This window comes from Salminus brasiliensis, chromosome 7, assembly GCF_030463535.1.
Source record: "Salminus brasiliensis chromosome 7, fSalBra1.hap2, whole genome shotgun sequence".
Taxonomy (NCBI): domain Eukaryota; kingdom Metazoa; phylum Chordata; class Actinopteri; order Characiformes; family Bryconidae; genus Salminus; species Salminus brasiliensis.
The window spans coordinates 18,188,040-18,210,787 of NC_132884.1; the positions used below are offsets into that span (position 1 = coordinate 18,188,040).

A 22,748-nucleotide genomic window follows, 5' to 3' on the forward strand; every position below is an offset into this window, starting at 1 on the left:
CTTTTTCAACTTTTGTCAGATTTGAGTGGATTTTCAGTTTTTGGGTCTTTTTTTTCCAAGTCAGGTCCGCGGTCTACACTGTTTGTGCGTTTTAAAAGTTTTTTCAGTTTTCATGCAAGTGATGCATTTTGATGCATCTGGGGCATATTTTATGCTTTTTGAACATTTTCACCCTTTTTTGTGAGTTTTTAGAGTTTTTTGCACTTTTTCAACTTTTGTCAGATTTGGGTGGATTTTCATTTTTTGGGTCTTTTTTTCACGTCAGGTCTGCGGTCTACACTTTTTGTGCGTTTTAAAAGTTATTTCAAATTTTCATACTTGGGATGCATTTTGATGCATCTGGGGCATATTTTATGCTTTTTGAGCGTTTTCACCCTTTTTTGTGCGTTTTTAGAGTTTTTTGCAGTTTTTCAAGTTTTGTCACATTTGAGTGGATTTTCATTTTTTTGGTCTTTTTTTTTTCACGTCAGGTCTACACTTTTTGTGCATTTTAAAAGTTATTTCAAATTTTCATACTTGGGATGCATTTTGATGCATCTGGGGCATATTTTATGCTTTTTGAGCGTTTTCACCCTTTTTGGTGCGTTTTTCGAGTTTTTTGCACTTTTTCAACTTTTGTCAGATTTGGGTGGATTTTCATTTTTTGGGTCTTTTTTTTCACGTCAGGTCCACGGTCAACACTTTTTGTCCGTTTTAAAAGTTTTTTCAAATTGTCATGCATGTGATGCAGTTTGATGCATCTGGGGTGTATTTAATGCTTTGTGAGCGTTTTAACCCTTTTTTGTGCGTTTTTAGAGTTTTTTGCACTTTTTCAACTTTTGTCAGATTTGGGTGGATTTTCATTTTTTGGGTCTTTTTTTTCACGTCAGGCAAATAATAAATTTACTATGCATATGTAAATCCCAGTGGTCTGATGATTATCTGCAAGTCTAAGCACACACCAAAGCTCTGCATACTGTTAGTCATAGTCTGACGCCAATAAAAAAAGGGTTGATTTACTCATTGTAGCAGTTACTGATTAAAGATTACCCAAGGAAAAGGCACCGCTGGGATTCCAAGCCAGGATCTCCTGTTTACTAGACAGGCGGTACAACCAACTAAGCCACGGCACCCTACCTGACTGGTTTTCTACATCAACACAATATAGCTTCAGGCAAACTCAAAAACATTCTCTTGCATACAAACTTCACACAGACAGCAAAAACAACTTCCCTGATTAGGAACCTCTGCATTTTCCAGAAACAAATAACATCAACTCTGAAAGCTTGTCTCAATTGCTTAAACCTATCATATACATGTACAGAGTACTAGACCTTGTCACGCAGAATGTACACACAAAACTTAGCATCTTTTGTTTACCCTTCAGGTTCCGTTTAAACATCTTTTAATGGATCAGCAAACATCATTCTGATTCAGAAAAGGCTAAAATCCTACATTTCAAACTGCTTCATCTCACTTTTCACAAATACATGCAGAATCTTCTGCAGCACAAATATGTTCCAATACCCCAACATCAAACAGAATATTTCTGAAAGTTTGAAATTGCTATTAATTAGGTAAAAAGACTAGAGAAAATCTTGCAAATAAAAGTACAAAAAGGTAGTAGACAGAGCTATAAAGAAGAGGAAACACTCTCGACTCTGGTGGGACTCGATCCCACAACCTTTGAATTGCTCCAGCTATTTATCTAGAAGTCCAATGCGCTATCCATTGCGCCACAGAGCCCAGGTGAAGAAACGGGTTCCTTGGCCAACCTTCCTATAAAATAACAGTAGTGCTGCTAATATTTGAGGCAAATAATAAATTTACTATGCATATGTAAATCCCAGTGGTCTGATGATTATCTGCAAGTCTAAGCACACACCAAAGCTCTGCATACTGTTAGTCATAGTCTGACGCCAATAAAAAAAGGGTTGATTTACTCATTGTAGCAGTTACTGATTAAAGATTACCCAAGGAAAAGGCACCGCTGGGATTCGAACCCAGGATCTCCTGTTTACTAGACAGGCGCTATAACCAACTAAGCCACGGCGCCCTACATGACTGGTTTTCTATATCAATACAATGTAGCTTCAGGCAAACTCAAAAACATTCTCTTGCATACAAACTTTACACAGACAGCAAAAACAACTTCCCTGATTAGGAACCTCTGCATTTTCCAGAAACAAATAACATCAACTCTGAAAGCTTGTCTCAATTGCTTAAACCTATCATATACATGTACAGAGTACTAGACCTTGTCACGCAGAATGTACACACAAAACTTAGCATCTTTTGTTTACCCTTCAGGTTCCGTTTAAACATCTTTTAATGGATCAGTAAACATCATTCTGATTCAGAAAAGGCTAAAATCCTACATTTCAAACTGCTTCATCTCACTTTTCACAAATACATGCAGAATCTTCTGCAGCACAAATATGTTCCAATACCCCAACATCAAACAGAATATTTCTGAAAGTTTGAAATTGCTATTAATTAGGTAAAAAGACTAGAGAAAATCTTGCAAATAAAAGTACAAAAAGGTAGTAGACAGAGCTATAAAGAAGAGGAAACACTCTCGACTCTGGTGGGACTCGATCCCACAACCTTTGAATTGCTCCAGCTATTTATCTAGAAGTCCAATGCGCTATCCATTGCGCCACAGAGCCCAGGTGAAGAAACGGGTTCCTTGGCCAACCTTCCTATAAAATAACAGTAGTGCTGCTAATATTTGAGGCAAATAATAAATTTACTATGCATATGTAAATCCCAGTGGTCTGATGATTATCTGCAAGTCAAAGCACACACCAAAGCTCTGCATACTGTTAGTCATAGTCTGACACCAATAAAAAAAAGGGTTGATTTACTCATTGTAGCAGTTACTGATTAAAGATTACCCAAGGAAAAGGCACCGCTGGGATTCGAACCCAGGATCTCCTGTTTACTAGACAGGCGCTTGTTGTGTTGACTTGTCGTTCAGAGTCAGACATTAACCACACACGATTATGGAACAGAGAGCTTACTATTTTGTTTATTCTTCTCCTCCTTTCCTCTCTTCTTTCTCTTACCTCAAACAGTCCACTAGTGCCTCCCAGTGTCCTAAATCCGTAACAACGAATTTGTTTAATATATGCATTAAACACATTGCATATGGACACAACAAAGTTACAGCAGCTTCAAGAACAATGACATTCACTGGCCTGATGGTGGCGTTACAACAAAGCATTAAGCGTTTTTATTCAATAGCATCTGGTCTGTAGCATCTGTGTCCTACACACAAAATTCTTTTTTTTTTTTTTTTTTGGGGGGGGGGGGGGGGGGGGGTAATTTCTTGATCCTTTCTACTTCAAGAATTTTTTTGCCAATCCTCACACATCTGGTAGCAAAATACCTGCAATATTTATAATTAATAATAATTATAAGGAATAACTTGTACCTTTTGAACACTTTGACTTTGAACAAGCCCATTTTAACAAAATCTGTTCAGCACATTATTTTGAGGGGGTATGTCAAGTTTGGTGGACATTTGTCACAAGAAAGCGAGGCCAATAGTACATAACTCTTAGAAACCATTCATCCAGTCAACCTACAATTTTACATGCTGCATCTTTAGCCTGTTCTATAATAGTCTGACCAGAGGACTTGATATGTCAATTATTGTGGTTGGTATTAGCCAATCACATTCAAGCATACATTTGACATGCTGAACATTCACCAATCAGGGTGCAACTTAAGGGGATTTATCAATGTAGGCATGTTCTATTAACCAGTGAAGTTGCCAGAAATGCCTTACAATAATGCTGTCATATGTTGTTTCCTATATGTTACATTTACAGATACACCATACATAATCGATACCAATACATAAACTTATTGATCGATACACAGTACCGATCCGATACCATTGTTAAATAAATCAACTGTATACCTCACCATGTGGGAGAGATTTAAAGCATCAGGATTGATGTAAACATTATCTCACTAACTTTGTAAAATAGTTATAAATGTATTAAATTGCTATTTATTTGTCACTAAAATAAGAAACAATTGTGCAGGACCTTGGCACAGCATTCACCTTACAATGTGTTCATTTATTTATAAGTATTTATAGGATACAGTCACACATGCCAGATTTAGTTCTTTTCAAAGGATACAAAAGTCTTCATATGAGATATGACTATTAACAGAATGTTGTTTTTAGTTGAAAATGCAGTAATTTTGATGATTGGTTATGTGTATTGATTTGTAATTATCACTGGGCCTGTTGTGCTGGTTCTTTAGGTCTCATTGGGCCTGTTGTGGTTGGAACTTTAAGCCACTTGCCTATTGTCTATTTTCTATATTGGCATAAAAAAATCCTAAAACTTAGGCCTACTTGAAGCCATAGCTGACTCTCGTGTGACTCCAGTGTTGTGACTGTTTTTTTTCATGGTAATTCCTACTCCATCCACTATGTGGCAGTATATTGGAAGTAGGCCAGGTTACAAGCCAAAAGGGAGGGAACTATGAAGCAGCAAGGTGGTTTAGATGTGGCTTCATGAGGTTTTGTGCTGTTGTGCTTTTGCAGAAAGCTTCACTTTTGTCTTGTTTTCTGTTTGTTTGTTTCTCTATTTGCAGTTCTACAACTAACTTGCTCTTCTTATGGACATTGGGATAAACTTTACACACAGAAGACAAATGTATCACTCCTGAATTGACTCTCAGCAACTCAAACCAGGGATTTCCATGGTTCAGACTTTCCTTTCACAAGGAAACACCCAGGATTATAAACGGTTATCAGAAAGAAGGATGTCTGAAATACAAACCACTTTGTGAGAGCTTTCCAACTCCTATGTTTTGGATTGTTTCTATGGACTTCAAGTAAGTACCGTTAATAAGAGGGTGAGTACAGACAAAACTTTACCCACCTTCAAGCACTAGTGAGCAGTCCACAAGAAATCTGCAGGCTCTCTTAAGTACTTGTTTTGTAAATTGTGATCTGGCTATTCTAAGGGTAGTAGTATATTTCAGATGTCTCTCTACACTACAACTGATTTTGGATTTACATGCTTTATGGATGTTTAACTGGAACAATATTACATTAAAATGGTTAAAATAGGCAGTGTCACAGTAGTGATTTATTCATTATGGAAATGCACTACATGCATGTTTAGAACCTCTAAAGTGCTAAAAGTGCACATTTTATTTTTGTCTTTTACCATCAACAGCACCTGTTGCAGGAATTCTGGCTATTCTGATTAAATATCCTTGTCCAAATGGATAGACTGGAAATGTTGAGGAAATATAATGAGTGTAGTTTCTCTGTTCTCCATTGTTTTTTTTTAAAGTCATGTTTGAGATTTTAGGACATTGTTTGTGAGTGAGAGGAGGGGCAAAGTGAATATCTAATGATCCAATATCAAACTAAGTTGGCTGAGCTTTCCAAACTCAAGGTTCTTAAAAAAATGTGCTTGGATGTACAAACAAGTGACTGTGTTTTTTAGCTCAATAGTAAGACAGCCCGATTCATGTGAAGTTTCATTTACTAGTGTTTGCAAATGAAGCTTCTCTTAGTCTGAGAAATATGTGGAAATAGTACCCCCAGTTAAAGTGATGAAATTGGGTATGACGTCCGGTCCTCTATCACAGAGAAAGGCTTCACCTCTGCTGCCTGGAATCTGTTGTGCTCTCCGAAAACATTGAGAAGGTGCTACACCAAGACCTTACCCAGTAACACCAGTCAGGTAAGTGATGGTTTACTTTATTCAAATCTTTTTTCAGTCAAATGATTTTTAGTTGCTGGACCAGGAATAAAAATAGTTTATTTTGGACCTAAAAGGAGAACTTCTGTTTTGTTACTGTTAAGAAGAAAGAAGTTATGTGACATCCAGAGTTTTATATCCTTTACACAGTCCTCCATTTTCTTTAATCTAAATTTATCAACATGTTGGGCTGATATATACAGCTGTGTGTCATCTGCAATGGCAATGGAAATTATAACTGCCCAGTGGTAACATGTATAATGTAAATAATAGCAGTCCTAAAATAGAGTATTGTGGAACTCCATATCTTACTTGTGTAATTTGATGATAAATCTTTTATCTTTATAAACTGATAGTGTTCCCTTAAATATGATTTGAACCACGGTAGGGCTGTTCCTGTGATTCCAACCATTTTCTCTAATCTTTCTAGTAGAATAGTGTGAACTATTGTATCAAAGGCTGCACTGCGGTCTAGTAGGGCTAATAAAGAATACGTAGCCTTGATCAGAGGAAGAAAGAGATCTTTGTAATCTTCACTAGGGCTGTCTCTGTGCTAAGATGGGGTCTGAATCCAGATAGGAATTTCTTATTCATGGATGGACTAGGAGATTTGGTTTCTTAATTAAAGGTTTCATGACTGCTAATTTAAGGGTTTTGGGTACATGCCCTAAGCTAAGGGATGAATTTACTATTGTTAAAAGAGGTCTGATTATAATTGGGAGTATTTATTTTAGTATTTTAGAGGGAATTGGGTCAAGTGTACAGGTTGTGCAATTTGCTGAGGAAATCATTTTTTCTAGTTCTGGCTGTGGAAGTGGGTAGAAGGCTTCCAGCCTTTATTCTATAACCAAGTTATGTTCTAAAGGAGCTACACCAGGCAATTTTGATTTAAAGTCAAATGTTTGATTTAATAAGGAGTGTTGAATTTGTTGTTTAATGCTTTCTATTTTATTATTAAAATAGTCCATAAAAACATTACTGGTTAAAGAAGCTGGAATCTGGAGTTGAGTATCTGCCTGGCTTTAGAGATCTCACTAAAAATACTCTGGGATTGTTTTTGTAATTATCGATCAGTGAGGCCAAATACGCTGAGGGAGATTTAATGAGTCCCTTTCTATATTGACTAAGGCTGTCCTTCCAGGCAGAGTGGAACACTCTAGTTGGGTCGTCCACCATTTTCGCTCTAGTTTCTGCGCTGTTTGTTTTAAGGTACGAGTTTGATCACTGTACCACTGTGCGAGCGGAGCCACTTTGTCTAAGGTTAATTGAAGGGTATTTTAAAGACCGTTTGTTAATCTATCTAGCTATGTTTAATCTGACGGAGTGTAAGCTAAGGTCGGTAGGTCTGGGAGGTTTTTAGTAAACTGTACAGCGGTCATTGGGTTATTGCATGCTTTAGAAAGTGGCAAGGGGCCAAATTAACATTTTGCCTAAGATGTAGCTCATAGGAGATTAGATAATGGTCTGATGTTACTAAGCTTGAGGTAGAATATTTAGATTATCAATGCTAACACCCAGGGTCAGGACTAAATCTAGGGTATGATTACAGTAATGTGTGGGTCCAGTTACAGTTATCTAAGATCGATGCAAGGGCCTTTGTTAATGGATCGTCTGCTTTTTCAAAATGAATATTAAAGTCTCCTACTATTATAACTTGTTGCACACTGCCAGCAAAACCACTCAATTCTTTTAAAAATTCAGAGTGTGATGCTGGAGGCCTACAAATAATAGTGTGAATGTATTTTTATTTGTGGCTGGATTTGATATATTAATGTAAAGAATCTCAAACAAAGTGAATTTGATAGTGTTTTTGAATATCAAGCGTTTTCTGGTAGATTATGCATACTCCACCTCCTCTGCCTGATAATCTAGGGCTATGTACATATTTATAACCTGCGGGGGTGGCTTCATTTAGTGCTGAATATTGATCAGGTCTACTACAGGTTTTCAGACATCTGTAGTAGAGATGTATTCATTCTCCATCTACCTCTTCTAAGCCTGTCTGAATGTATATTCACACAAAGCTAAACAGGTGCATGGTCCGACAGGGAAATAGCATTGATAGTGCTATCAATGATATTATTGGTTAGACTCTGGGAGATCAAAATCAAGGTCAAGTCTTGGGTAGGAATTATGGCAGTGGTAGTAAAATGTGCATTCCTGGTTTCTAGGATTGAATCAGGTCATTGTCCACCATCAGCATGTGAATGGCAGCTCTATCCTTCGGCGTTGAGGTACCTGATTATTTACTTTTATCTGATATCCCATTTAAGACCTAATTGAAGTCCTGCCAAAAGCATTTGTCCTTGGGCATTTCCCAATTTATTAACTCCATGAAAGAAAGATGGATCCTCCATGTTAGGAGCATAGATATTACACAGTGTTATTTACACCCCCCCCCCATTTATATTGGCTTCTATATAAATAACTCTACCATTACTATCCTTATACTCTCTCAGCAAAGTTCAACCTCCTATGGACCAAAATAAGAACTCCATAAGAACCATTAATATTCCAGGAAACTACCTTAACATAAGCACTATTTGCCATTCATATGATAAGATAACAAAACTGAAATAAAAGATTGGAATAGCAATCGTTCCATGCCATCTGACCTTCCTAATTTCAAAATATAGGCTACTGCTTTTGTACCAGTGAACATTATTAGGATACCTGTAATTCTAAATAGAACCAACATAGCCAAACAGGCCAACAACAATCTTGAACAGAACAGAAAAATGTCTCCAGTAGCCAGCTGAGGATTCTCTTCTTGTTAAATTCATGTCCACAAAACTAACAACAAAGAGAAAAAAGGAAGAAAAAAAAGAAGAGAACTTAACTTAGGTCAGTGGAATGTCTGAGATGTCTACTAGGTTATAGCCTAAACAGCTACTCAAAGCTATCCAGACCAATCATACCTCTCAGTCTCCTTGTGCTAGTGGATGTTTTATAGTTTATTCTCCATCAGTAACTTGCTTCTTGATGAACTTGACAGCTTCTGTTGTGACGTCAAACTTTGTTTCTCCTCTTCCACACAAACTGGAGCGCTGCAGGAAAGACTAAAGGAAACCTCACTTTCTTGTCACGCAGCAGCTGTTTCGCCAATCAGAACGTTTTCCTCCTCTCAATCAGCTTCTTCGACATGTATGGAAACAAGGAAATGTTGCTTCCGCTCCACACTACACCTCCTTTCTCCCTCGCAGCTTTTAAGACATTATCTCTTGTGGTTGAACGCAGAGAGGATCAATCTCTGAGGCTGGTCTTCATGCAGACGAGATCTGGAGATCAGGGCTCTTTCAATTTCGAATTTGTTGTTAATGTGCATGTGCAGGCCCTCTGACAGGATCTTTTCAATGCATACAATCAAGTTCTCCCCTTCAATGCCCTCTTTTAATCAATCTGACATTATTGTGGCGGCTCCTATTTTCCAGATCTTCCACACGCCTCTCCAAAGTATCTATGCGCTTGCCATGCAGCTCATGGCCATTCACCAGTTGTTGAGTAGCGTCTTCCAAGTTGGAGATTGCCTTTCCTCCTCTGCTAGTAGCCCCTGCATGCCGTTTTTCATTTCTTCTGTAGTCTCCTTAATCATTGACGCATCATAAGCAACTGCAGCGTCAAGCTCATTCTACTCACTTCGGCTAGGATGTGTTCCAAATTAGCATTCTGTCCCGTTTCAGACTAGCATCACCTGGTTCGGTAGCAGCTGCCCCTTCCCTCATGAAGGCTTAAAATATTTTGAAGATGAAGACATGTTCTTAGGGATTTTTGGTAATGAAAAACGTAACAGACAAATAGCTGAAAATGAGAAATATGCAGATTAGTTAGGATTTAAGTTAATGTGGCTTAGGACAACCTTACTGCTTGTCGATCTCACGTGACTCCCTCCTAGTCATTTCTTTTATATTAGCTTTGGCTTGTTTATCATAGTTTTAATCCTTGTGCTGTCTGCTATGTGTCTTACCTTACATTATTTTGCTTTACTAACTAACTTCTGTGTTTACTTTCGAGGAATATGGTGGCCATGGAGAGGCACTGGGAGCATTAGCGTGACCAGGGCCAGCCCAAGACTTTATGGGGCCCCCATACCACTACCTTAGCACCGTCATGCTGGCTAGGCGAGACAAGGGAACACTCGCAGGGACAGAGCAATGCAGAGAAAGTCTTTAATGACCAAACCAAAATGAACAAACACAAACAAAACGAGGCAGCAAAGTACAGGGTCCAATAAACAGAAACAGAAAACAAACAGGTGACAACTGAAAGGGGATAAACCTGGAAAACCACCTGAGGCTGGAAAGCAGCCCGGGAGCAAAGCGAGAGGGGACAAATCAAACCCCGCGCTCGTCAGGCGCTGATGAACTTACTCGACTCAGGTGCAAGGGAACCGGACGCCAAATCACCCTGGCGACCAACCGGTGAACCAGACAGCGAACTCCTGAACGTGAAACCGCTCCGATAGAGCATATACTACTTGAACTCGTAGAATTCCCTAGAAGTCTCCAGACCATGAAGCCAACCTTACAGCTTGGCATCGCAAGAGTAATTCTCGGCGCCGAGGCATCTGCGTTTGCTCCCTTTGTACTCCAGCACTCAGGTGAAACAAATCAGACGTAAACAGAAAACATGGCGCCTTACTGCGACTGCTGTCAACATAAAAGTCCTTAGTGAGAAAACCCACGGGAGGAACAGAAAGTACGTGAACATAGAAATTAACCCAACATTGACTGAAAAGTTCTGAGGAGCCTGTGGACCGCGGCCCGAAGCTGCCCCTTGGGGGGGGGGCGCCGCGCCGCGCCGCAGGGCTGACAAGCACCAGATGCTTCATCATTCCGTATGCTGCACTGTGTGAGTATCGTACCCATTAGCATTATTTGTAATTAGCTTACATCAAACACAAAAATGTTCTAATTAATTTTCACTTTTAAATACAGAGTGATGTATACATGTTCAGTATCATTAGCAGACAAGACACTGCATTTACAGTAAACAAGTTAATGAGTTAATTGTCTTAATTTTTTCTTCAACAGATGTAGAAAAGTGTGAGAAAGGCACCTATTATTGACAGGTCCCCTAACTCTGCATATTGCGCAATTTCCTTTTTCTCTCTGGGCCAGAAAAAAGAAAAACAAAAAAAAAGTGGAAGGCCTAAGGTGGGAGCTGATGTATATTTATTTTTTTCTTTGAGCGATTTGCTGAGAGAGATATTGTTCAACGCTGAAGCAACTGGGTCTTTATCAACTTTGTCTATGGCTCTGCATGCTCCAGCAGAGAGGGCAACTACTCCAGACAGTGTTCTCATTGTTGGAGATTTTATTGTAAGACCCTATTAAATATTGTGCCCAAAGAGTAATGCTGCGGTACCTGTGGCCTGGAAGACCTCTAGTACACTAAATTCCAGACACCGTTTGGAAGAAAACAGACGGCAGGATCGAGGAAGCAAGCCATTCAGCTGACTCTTCGCGCTCCACTGCTGACTGCAGGTTTGACGTTCTGTCCTCTACCACCGAGAAAGGCTACACCTGTGCTGCCTGAGATCTGTCAGGTAAGTGATGATTTACTATATTCAAACCATTTGTTCTGCCCTTTCTCTGCTTGTATTAAAAACTTAATATTAGTATCACTTGCTCACATTTCAAACAAACCCTGCAGTATCGAGCATATATTGAGAACAGAAAATTGGTTTTAACAATCTTAGGGGGAAAAAAAGGAAACCTACGTATCAATTCTTACCAGTACCACTAACTTCCACAAATAAATTTAAATTTAGACTGTTAAATATACAACGTAAGTCAGGTATGCCAGGCAGATTCTCAACCCCAGATCCCTACTACCTTAACCAGTAATATTTTTATAATAAAATTTTAATAATAATATAGAAAACATTTGACAGCCATGTTTGCTATTAAGGAGTGTTGGATTTGTTGTCACCTGGTGTAGCTGATTTAGAACATGAGTTAAAATGTTAGTTGTAGAACAAAGACTGGAAGTCTTCTACTCACTTCCACAGCCAGAACTAACAAAAAACTATTTCCTCAGTAAATTTTACAACCTGTACACTCGACCCGATTCCCTTTAAAATACTGACAGAATTACTCCCAATTATAATCAGACCTCTTTTAACAATAGTAAATTCATCCCTTACCTAAGGCCATGTACCCAAATCCCTTTAATTTGCAGTTTTAAAACCTTTAATTAAGAAACTACATCTTGGTCCTGGTGTACTGTCAATTACAGACCCATCTTAAGCCTGACATTTCTGTCCAAGATATTAGAAAATGCTGTGGCTCAACAACTCTGCTTATACCAGAGTGAAAATGAAATGTATGAGAAATTCCAATCTGGATTCAGACAGCCCAAGTGAAGATTACAAACGATCTCTTCTTGCCTCTGATCAAGGCTACGTAGCCCTACTCGCCCTCAGTTTAGCCTTTGACACTATAGATAACACTATTCTCTTTGAAAGATTAGAGAACATGGTTGAAATCAGAGAAACAGCCCTATTGTGGTTCAAATCATATCTAAACGAACCCTATCAGTCCGTATTTCTAAATTACACAGATGTCCGATATGGAGTTCCACAATGCTCTATTTAAGGGCATCTGTTATTTACATTATAGATGTTACTACAGGGCAGTTATAAGCAGACAGGATGTTAACTTACAGATGCAGATGACACTGCTCTATATATCAGCCAAACCTGATAGTCCTCAATTTTCTTTAATTACTGAGTTACTTTGTGAAGGATGTACTCTGGATGCCACATGACTTCATTCTCCTTAACAGTAACAAAACATAGGTTCTCTTTTTAGGTCTGAAAAACACTAGAAGTAAACTCAGACTAAATGTTAGACTTGGCTGTTGTTTTGCATTATTCTGGGTCCAGCAGCTAAAAATCTTGGTGTCTTATTTGATTAGGATCTATCATTTCAGCAACATATAGCTAAATAACTAGGACAGCCTACATTGCCAAACTAAGAAATTCCTTTTCTACAGGATGCAGAAAAGCTAGTACACACTGTCGTGGAATTCTGTCAAGAATCAATAAGGTAGACAAGAATATGCATTGAGTAGCAAAGTTTTATTGAGTCTGTTAGCAGTTCGAAACCACAGTGCAGACTCAGGTAAAAACACTTAACGTACATATTTATAGTATAGATTAGGGAGTTGAGAAAAGGGAGGAGAAGAGGGTGTGCGTGCCACACTGACGTCTGAAGAGATACATTGTTCAGGTCGCTGTGACCCATAGATCAGAGTGCTGGCGCCTGAGAGGACACATTGTCCAGGTCGAGAGGTTACTAGCAGGTCAAGATAGGCTGTAAATATGTCAGGTGCACTCTCAATGTAGCTGTAATCTATGCTAGGAAAAACAATAGTGTTTCATGGAAAAAGAAGAACGATTTAACATATGCCCTACAGGCAGTTGCAAGGCCAACACATGATTGTAGTTAGCACACACTATCACCAGGCTAAGCATGATTACAATAAATGAGTGGATTTTAAATGAGTCTATTATGAATCAACATAAAATTATAATGTGGTTATAATATAATTTTCCATAACAACACTTAACCTCACGGTTAGATTATTGTAACACACTTTTGTCAGGCTGTTCGAGCAGGTACCTCAATAAACTTTGTCGGGGTTCTTCTACTTCTTCTTCAGAGGACTTCTTTTGAAAGGAGACTCGTGACCACCGTCTTTCAATTGTAACAATGAAACATTTTATTCCAATCAAAAGTACAATGTGGAGAGAGTCTGCCAATTCTGGGTGCCCTTCTTCTCTCTTTCCCAGACAAAGGAATACCTTATGTTTTATACCCTACTATACGTCATATGTTGTTAGACTGTTCTCATATGCAGGATGTCTGCAGCACGTAGACCATGTAAGTAATGGTGGGGGCTAATGATGATTCCTTATGGATGAAATGCAGACACAGCTGGACCCCTTAACATCTCTTTTACGTTATGTTTGTTCAGTTCATGTACAGTTTCTCACATTAGGTCTGGGAACAGATTCCACTCTCCTTTCCAAGACTACCACATGGGCCTCACTATATTCAGTTTCTATACATGTATTGACTTTCTTTTTTGTGTTACAGGTTCTCGGGTACCCCATCAACCCAACAAATGTATTTTCATCGGCAACTGTGTGGCTCACTGTCTGAACTGTGTGTTCTGCAACTCTGTAACATATGAGTGATCATTCATTTCCATACATGTATTGACTTTCTTTATTGTCTTACACGCTTTCTGGACCAATGGCTCCCCCCTTCCTGATGGTGTATACAGCCAACAATAGTCTGTCCATTGCAACTGTGTGTGGCTCAGGTAAGTGTGGTAACAGGTAAGGTAAGTGTGTAAAAGGTAAGGGATCATTCAGTTTCTATACATGTATTTTTTTTGTCTTACAGGTTTTTCGGACTGCATGTACCAAGGGTCTGTGCATCTGCAACTATTTGTGTCTCGCTACTATCTGTCTGCAAGTGTGTAACAGGTTGGTGATCATTCAGTTTCTATACATGTATTGACTTTCTTTTTTTGTCTTAAAGGTCTTTCGGACCTCATGAACCAAGGGTCTGTGCATCTGCAACTCGCTACTATCTGTCTGTAAGTGTGTAACAGGTAAGTGATCATTCAGTTTCTGTACATGTATTGACTTTCTTTTTTTGTCTTACAGGTTTTTCGGACCGCATGAACCAAGGGTCTGTGCATCTGCAACTGTTTGTGTCTCGCTACTATCTGTCTGCAAGTGTGTAACAGGTTGGTGATCATTCAGTTTCTATACATGTATTGACCTTCTTTTTTTGTCTTACAGGTTTTTCGGACCGCATGAACCAAGGGTCTTTCCGTTGCCACTGTGTGTGTGGCTCGCTATCAATCTGTCTGCAAGTGTGTAACAGGTTGGGGATCATTCAGTTTCTATACATGTATTGACTTTCTTTTTTTGTCTTATTGGTTTTTCGGACCGCATGAACCAAGGGTCTGTGCATCTGCAACTGTGTGTGACTCACTATCTGTCTGCAAGTGTGTAACAGGTAGGTGATCATTCAGTTTCTATACATGTATTGACCTTCTTTTTTTGTCTTAAAGGTCTTTCGGACCTCATGAACCAAGGGTATGTGCATCTGCAACTCGCTACTATCTGCCTGCAAGTGTGTAACAGGTAAGTGATCATTCAGTTTCTATACATGTATTGACTTTCTTTTTTTGTCTTACAGGTTTTTCGGACCGCATTAACCAAGGGTCTGTGCATCTGCATCTATGTGTGACTCGCTATCTGTCTGCAAGTGTGTAACAGGTAGGTGATCATTCAGTTTCTATACATGTATTGACCTTCTTTTTTTGTCTTACAGGTTTTTCGAACCGCATTAACCAAGGGTCTGTGCATCTGCAACTGTGTGTGAGTCGCTACTATCTGTCTGCAAGTGTGTAACAGGTAAGTGATCATTCCGTTTCTATACATGTATTGCCTTTTTTTTTTGTCTTACAGGTTTTTCGGACCGCATGAACCAAGGGTCTGTGCATCTGCAACTGTGTGTGAGTCGCTACTATCTGTCTGCAAGTGTGTAACAGGTAGGTGATCATTCAGTTTCTATACATGTATTGACCTTTTTTGTCTTACAGGTTTTTCGGACCGCATTAACCAAGGGTCTTTCCGTTGCAACTGTGTGTGTGGCTCGCTATCAATCTGACTGCAAGTGTGTAACAGGTAGGTGATCATTCAGTTTCTATACATGTATTGACTTTCTTTTTTTGTCTTAGTTGCAGATGCACAGACCCTTGGTTCATGTGGTCCGAAAAACCTCTAAGACAAAAAAAGAAGGTCAATACAAGTATAGAAACTGAATGATCACCTACCTGTTTCACACTTGCAGACAAATAGTAGCGAGTCAAACACAGTTGCAGATGCACAGACCCTTGGTTCATGTGGTCCGAAAAACCTCTGTGTGTGATTCGCTATGATCTGTCTGCAAGTGTGAAACAGGTAAGTGATCATTGAGTTTCTATACATGTATTGACTTTCTTTTTTTTTCTTACAGGTTTTTCGGACCACATGAACCAAGGGTCTTTCCATTGCCACTGTGTGTGTGGCTCGCTATCAATCTGTCTGCAAGTGTGTAACAGGTAGGTGATCATTCAGTTTCTATACATGTATTGACTTTCTTTTTTTGTCTTACAGGTTTTTCGGATCGCATTAACCAAGGGTCTGTGCATCTGCATCTATGTGTGACTCGCTATCTGTCTGCAAGTGTGTAACAGGTAGGTGATCATTCAGTTTCTATACATGTATTGACTTTCTTTTTTTGTCTTGCAGGTTTTTCGGACCGCATGAACCAAGGGTCTGTGCATCTGCAACTGTGTCTGACTTGCTACTATCTGTCTGCAAGTGTGGAACAGGTAGGTGATCATTCAGTTTCTATACATGTATTGACTTTCTTTTTTTGTCTTACAGGTTTTTCGGACCGCATTATCCAAGGGTCTGTGCATCTGCAACTATGTGTGACTCGCTATCTGTCTGCAAGTGTGTAACAGGTAGGTGATCATTCAGTTTCTATACATGTTTTGACTTTCTTTTTTTGTCTTACAGGTTTTTCGGACCGCATGAACCAAGGGTCTGTGCATTTGCAACTGTGTGTGACTCGCTACTATCTGTCTGCAAGTGTGTAACAGGTAGGTGATCATTCAGTTTCTATACATGTATTGACCTTTTTTTGTCTTACAGGTTTTTCGGACAGCATTAACCAAGGGTCTGTGCATCTGCAACTATGTGTGACTCGCTATCTGTCTGCAAGTGTGTAACAGGTAGGTGATCATTCAGTTTCTATACATGTATTGCCTTTTTTTTTGTCTTACACGCTTTCTGGACCAATGGCTCCCCCCTTTCTGATGGTGTATACAGCCAACAATAGTCTGTCCATTGCAACTGTGTGTGGCTCAGGTAAGTGTGGTAACAGGTAAGGTAAGTGTGTAAAAGGTAAGGGATCATTCAGTTTCTATACATGTATTGACTTAATTTTTTTGTCTTACAGGTTTTTCGGACTGCATGTACCAAGGGTCTGTGCATCTGCAACTGTTTGTGTCTCGCTACTGTCTGTCTGCAAGTGTGTAACAGGTAAGTGATCATTCACTTTCTATACATGTATTGACTTTCTTTATTTGTCTTACAGGTTTTTCGGACCGCATGAACCAAGGGTCTGCATCTGCAACTGTGTCTGACTCGCTACTATCTGTCTGCAAGTGTGTAACAGGTAAGTGATCATTCACTTTCTATACATGTATTGACTTTCTTTTTTTGTCTTACAGGTTTTTCGGACCACATGAACCAAGGGTCTGTGCATCTGCAACTGTGTGTGACTCGCTGCTATCTGTCTACAAGTGTGTAACAGGTAAGTGATCATTCAGTTTCTATACATGTATTGACTTTCTTTTTTTGTCTTACAGGTTTTTCGGACCACATGAACCAAGGGTCCGTGCATCTGCAACTGTGTGTGACTCGCTATCTGTCTGCAAGTGTGTAACAGGTAAGTGATCATTCAGTTTCTATACATGTATTGACTTTCTTTTTTTGTCTTACAGGTTTTTCGGACCGCATGAACCAAGGGTCTTTCCATTGCCACTTGGAGTGAGTTGCTACTATCTGTCTGCAAGTGTGTAACAGGTAAGTGATCATTCAGTTTCTATACATGTATTGACCTCATTTTTTTGTCTTGCAGGTTTTTCGGACCGCATGAACCAAGGGTCTTTCCATTGCCACTGTGAGTGAGTTGCTACTATCTGTCTGCAAGTGTGTAACAGGTAGGTGATCATTCAGTTTCTATACATGTATTGACTTTCTTTTTTTGTCTTACAGGTTTTTCGGACCGCATGAACCAAGGGTCTGTGCATCTGCAACTGTGTGTGACTCGCTACTATCCCGCATGAACTAAGGGTCTTTCCATTGCCACTTGGAGTGAGTTGCTACTATCTGTCTGCAAGTGTGTAACAGGTAAGTGATCATTCAGTTTCTATACATGTATTGACCTCATTTTTTTGTCTTGCAGGTTTTTCGGACCGCATGAACCAAGGGTCTTTCCATTGCCACTGTGTGTGTGACTCGCTACTATCTGTCTGCAAGTGTGTAACAGGTAGGTGATCATTCAGTTTCGATACATGTATTGACTTTCTTTTTTTGTCTTAAAGGTCTTTCGGACCACATAAACCAAGGGTCTGTGCATCTGCAACTGTTTGTGACTCGCTACTATCTGTTTGCATGTGTGTTACAGGTAGGTGATCATTCAGTTTCTATACATGTATTGACCTTTTTTTGTCTTAAAGGTTTTTCGGACCGCATGAACCAAGGGTCTTTCCATTGCCATTCTGTGTGTGGCTCGCTATCAATCTTTCTGCAAGTGTGTAACAGGTAGGTGATCAATTAGTTTCTATACATGTATTGACTTTCTTTTTTTGTCTTACTGTTTTTTCGGACCGCATGAACCAAGGGTCTTTCCATTGCCACTGTGTGTGTGGCTCGCTATCAATTTGTCTGCAAGTGTGTAACAGGTAGGTGACATTTAGTTTCTATACATGTATTGACTTTCTTTTTTTGTCTTAAAGGTCTTTCGGACCTCATGAACCAAGGGTCTGTGCATCTGCAACTCGCTACTATCTGCCTGCAAGTGTGTAACACGTAAGTGATCATTCAGTTTCTATACATGTATTGACCTCATTTTTTTGTCTTGCAGGTTTTTCGTACCGCATGAACCAAGGGTCTGTGCATCTGCAACTGTGTGTGTCTCGCTACTATCTGTCTGCAAGTGTGTAACACGTAAGTGATCATTCAGTTTCTATACATGTATTGACCTCATTTTTTTGTCTTGCAGGTTTTTCGGACCGCATGAACCAAGGGTCTGTGCATCTGCAACTGTGTGTTTCTCGCTACTATCTGTCTGCAAGTGTGTAACAGGTAAGTGATCATTCAGTTTCTATACATGTATTGACCTCATTTTTTTTGTCTTGCAGGTTTTTCGGGCCGCATGAACCAAGGGTCTGTGAATCTGCAACTGTGTGTGACTCGCTATCTGTCTGCAAGTGTGTAACAGGTAGGTGATCATTCAGTTTCTATACATGTTTTGACTTTCTTTTTTTGTCTTAGAGGTTTTTTCAGACCGCATGAACCAAGGGTCTGTGCATCTGAAACTGTGTGTGACTTGCTACTCTGTGTCTGCAAGTGTGTAACAGTTTGGTGATCATTCAGTTTCTATACATCTATTGACTTTCTTTTTTTGTCTTACAGGTTTTTCGGACCACATGAACCAAGGGTCCTTCCATTGCCACTGTGTGTGTGGCTTGCTATCAATCTGTCTGCAAGTGTGTAACAGGTCGGTGATCATTCAGTTTCTATACATGTATTCACTTTCTTTTTTTGTCTTACAGGTTTTTCGGACCGCATAAACCAAAGTTCTGTGCATCTGCAACTGTATGTGACTCGCTACTCTCTGTCTGCAACTGTGTAACAGGTAGGTGGTCATTCAGTTTCTGTACGTGTATCGACTTTCTTTTTTTGTCTTAAAGGTCTTTCGGACCACATAAACCAAGGGTCTGTGCATCTGCAACTGTTTGTGACTCGCTACTATCTGTTTGCAAGTGTGTTACAGGTAGGTGATCATTCAGTTTCTATACATGTATTGACCTTTTTTTGTCTTACAGGTTTTTCGGACTGCATGAACCAAGGGTCTTTCCATTGCCATTGTGTGTGTGGCTCGCTATCAATCTTTCTGCAAGTGTGTAACAGGTAGGTGATCAATTAGTTTCTATACATGTATTGACTTTCTTTTTTGGTCTTACAGGTTTTTCGGACCACATGAACCAAGGGTCTGTCCATTGCCACGGTGTGTGTGCCTCGCTATCAATTTGTCTGCAAGTGTGTAACAGGTAGGTGATCATTTAGTTTCTATACATGTATTGACTTTCTTTTTTTGTTTTAAAGGTCTTTCGGACCTCATGAACCAAGGGTCTGTGCATCTGCATCTCGCTACTATCTGCCTGCAAGTGTGTAACAGATAAGTGATGATTCAGTTTCTATACATGTATTGACTTTAGTTTTTTGTCTTAAAGGTCTTTCGGACCACATGAACCAAGGGTCTGTGCATCTGCAACTGTGTGTGACTCGCTACTATCTGTCTGCAAGTGTGTAACAGGTAAGTGATCATTCCTTTTCTATACATGTATTGACTTTCTTTTTTTGTCTTAATGGTCTTTCGGACCGCATGAACTAAGGGTCTTTCCATTGCCACTGTGTGTGTGGCTCGCTATCAATCTGTCTGCAAGTGTGTAACAGATAGGTGATCAATCAGTTTCTATACATGTATTGACCTTCTTTTTTTGTCTTACAGGTTTTTCGGACTGCATGAACCAAGGGTCTTTCCATTGCCACTGTGTGTGAGTGTCTACTATCTGTCTGCAAGTGTGTAACAGGTAGGTGATCATTCAGTTTCTATACATGTATTGACTTTCTTTTTTTGTCTTACCGGTTTTTTCGGACCGCATGAACCAAGAGTCTTTCCATTGCCACTGTGTGTGAGTTGCTACTATCTGTCTGCAAGTGTGTAAGAGGTAGGTGATCATTCAGTTTCTATGCATGTATTGACTTTCTTTTTTTGTCTTGCAGGTTTTTCGGACCGTATGAACCAAGGGTCTGTATATCTGCAACTTTGTGTGACTCGCTATCTGTCTGCAAGTGTGTAACAGGTAGGTGATCATTCAGTTTCTATACATGTTTTGACTTTCTTTTTTTGTTTTAAAGGTCTTTCGGACCTCATGAACCAAGGGTCTGTGCATCTGCATCTCGCTACTATCTGCCTGCAAGTGTGTAACAGATAAGTGATGATTCAGTTTCTATACATGTATTGACTTTAGTTTTTTGTCTTAAAGGTCTTTCGGACCACATGAACCAAGGGTCTGTGCATCTGCAACTGTGTGTGACTCGCTACTATCTGTCTGCAAGTGTGTAACAGGTAAGTGATCATTCCTTTTCTATACATGTATTGACTTTCTTTTTTTGTCTTAATGGTCTTTCGGACCGCATGAACTAAGGGTCTTTCCATTGCCACTGTGTGTGTGGCTCGCTATCAATCTGTCTGCAAGTGTGTAACAGATAGGTGATCAATCAGTTTCTATACATGTATTGACCTTCTTTTTTTGTCTTACAGGTTTTTCGGACTGCATGAACCAAGGGTCTTTCCATTGCCACTGTGTGTGAGTGTCTACTATCTGTCTGCAAGTGTGTAACAGGTAGGTGATCATTCAGTTTCTATACATGTATTGACTTTCTTTTTTTGTCTTACAGGTTTTTTCGGACCGCATGAACCAAGAGTCTTTCCATTGCCACTGTGTGTGAGTTGCTACTATCTGTCTGCAAGTGTGTAAGAGGTAGGTGATCATTCAGTTTCTATGCATGTATTGACTTTCTTTTTTTGTCTTGCAGGTTTTTCGGACCGTATGAACCAAGGGTCTGTATATCTGCAACTTTGTGTGACTCGCTATCTGTCTGCAAGTGTGTAACAGGTAGGTGATCATTCAGTTTCTATACATGTTTTGACTTTCTTTTTTTGTCTTACAGGTTTTTCGGACCGCATGAACCAAGGGTCTGTGCATTTGCAACTGTGTGTGACTCGCTACTATCTGTCTGCAAGTGTGTAACAGGTAGGTGATCATTCAGTTTCTATACATGTATTGACCTTTTTTTGTCTTACAGGTTTTTCGGACAGCATTAACCAAGGGTCTGTGCATCTGCAACTATGTGTGACTCGCTATCTGTCTGCAAGTGTGTAACAGGTAGGTGATCATTCAGTTTCTATACATGTATTGCCTTTTTTTTTGTCTTACACGCTTTCTGGACCAATGGCTCCCCCCTTTCTGATGGTGTATACAGCCAACAATAGTCTGTCCATTGCAACTGTGTGTGGCTCAGGTAAGTGTGGTAACAGGTAAGGGATCATTCAGTTTCTATACATGTATTGACTTAATTTTTTTGTCTTACAGGTTTTTCGGACTGCATGTACCAAGGGTCTGTGCATCTGCAACTGTTTGTGTCTCGCTACTGTCTGTCTGCAAGTGTGTAACAGGTAAGTGATCATTCACTTTCTATACATGTATTGACTTTCTTTATTTGTCTTACAGGTTTTTCGGACCGCATGAACCAAGGGTCTGCATCTGCAACTGTGTCTGACTCGCTACTATCTGTCTGCAAGTGTGTAACAGGTAAGTGATCATTCACTTTCTATACATGTATTGACTTTCTTTTTTTGTCTTACAGGTTTTTCGGACCACATGAACCAAGGGTCTGTGCATCTGCAACTGTGTGTGACTCGCTGCTATCTGTCTACAAGTGTGTAACAGGTAAGTGATCATTCAGTTTCTATACATGTATTGACTTTCTTTTTTTGTCTTACAGGTTTTTCGGACCACATGAACCAAGGGTCCGTGCATCTGCAACTGTGTGTGACTCGCTATCTGTCTGCAAGTGTGTAACAGGTAAGTGATCATTCAGTTTCTATACATGTATTGACTTTCTTTTTTTGTCTTACAGGTTTTTCGGACCGCATGAACCAAGGGTCTTTCCATTGCCACTTGGAGTGAGTTGCTACTATCTGTCTGCAAGTGTGTAACAGGTAAGTGATCATTCAGTTTCTATACATGTATTGACCTCATTTTTTTGTCTTGCAGGTTTTTCGGACCGCATGAACCAAGGGTCTTTCCATTGCCACTGTGAGTGAGTTGCTACTATCTGTCTGCAAGTGTGTAACAGGTAGGTGATCATTCAGTTTCTATACATGTATTGACTTTCTTTTTTTGTCTTACAGGTTTTTCGGACCGCATGAACCAAGGGTCTGTGCATCTGCAACTGTGTGTGACTCGCTACTATCCCGCATGAACTAAGGGTCTTTCCATTGCCACTTGGAGTGAGTTGCTACTATCTGTCTGCAAGTGTGTAACAGGTAAGTGATCATTCAGTTTCTATACATGTATTGACCTCATTTTTTTGTC

At 39.6% G+C, this 22,748-nt stretch overlaps 3 non-coding genes and 1 pseudogene across 3 annotated transcripts; all 4 read right to left on the bottom strand.

Annotated features, from left to right (window-relative positions):
• The window catches only part of LOC140559610 (general transcription factor II-I repeat domain-containing protein 2-like), a 372,516-nt pseudogene that overhangs the window by 21,441 nt on the left and 328,327 nt on the right, over positions 1-22,748 (bottom strand).
• trnar-ucu (transfer RNA arginine (anticodon UCU)) lies at positions 1,636-1,725 on the bottom strand. Its single transcript is given in 2 exon segments — positions 1,636-1,671; positions 1,689-1,725. It is a non-coding gene; the product is annotated as a tRNA-Arg (tRNA).
• trnat-agu (transfer RNA threonine (anticodon AGU)) lies at positions 1,962-2,035 on the bottom strand. Its single transcript has one exon. It is a non-coding gene; the product is annotated as a tRNA-Thr (tRNA).
• trnar-ucu (transfer RNA arginine (anticodon UCU)) lies at positions 2,559-2,648 on the bottom strand. The gene is given in 2 exon segments: positions 2,559-2,594; positions 2,612-2,648. It is a non-coding gene; the product is annotated as a tRNA-Arg (tRNA).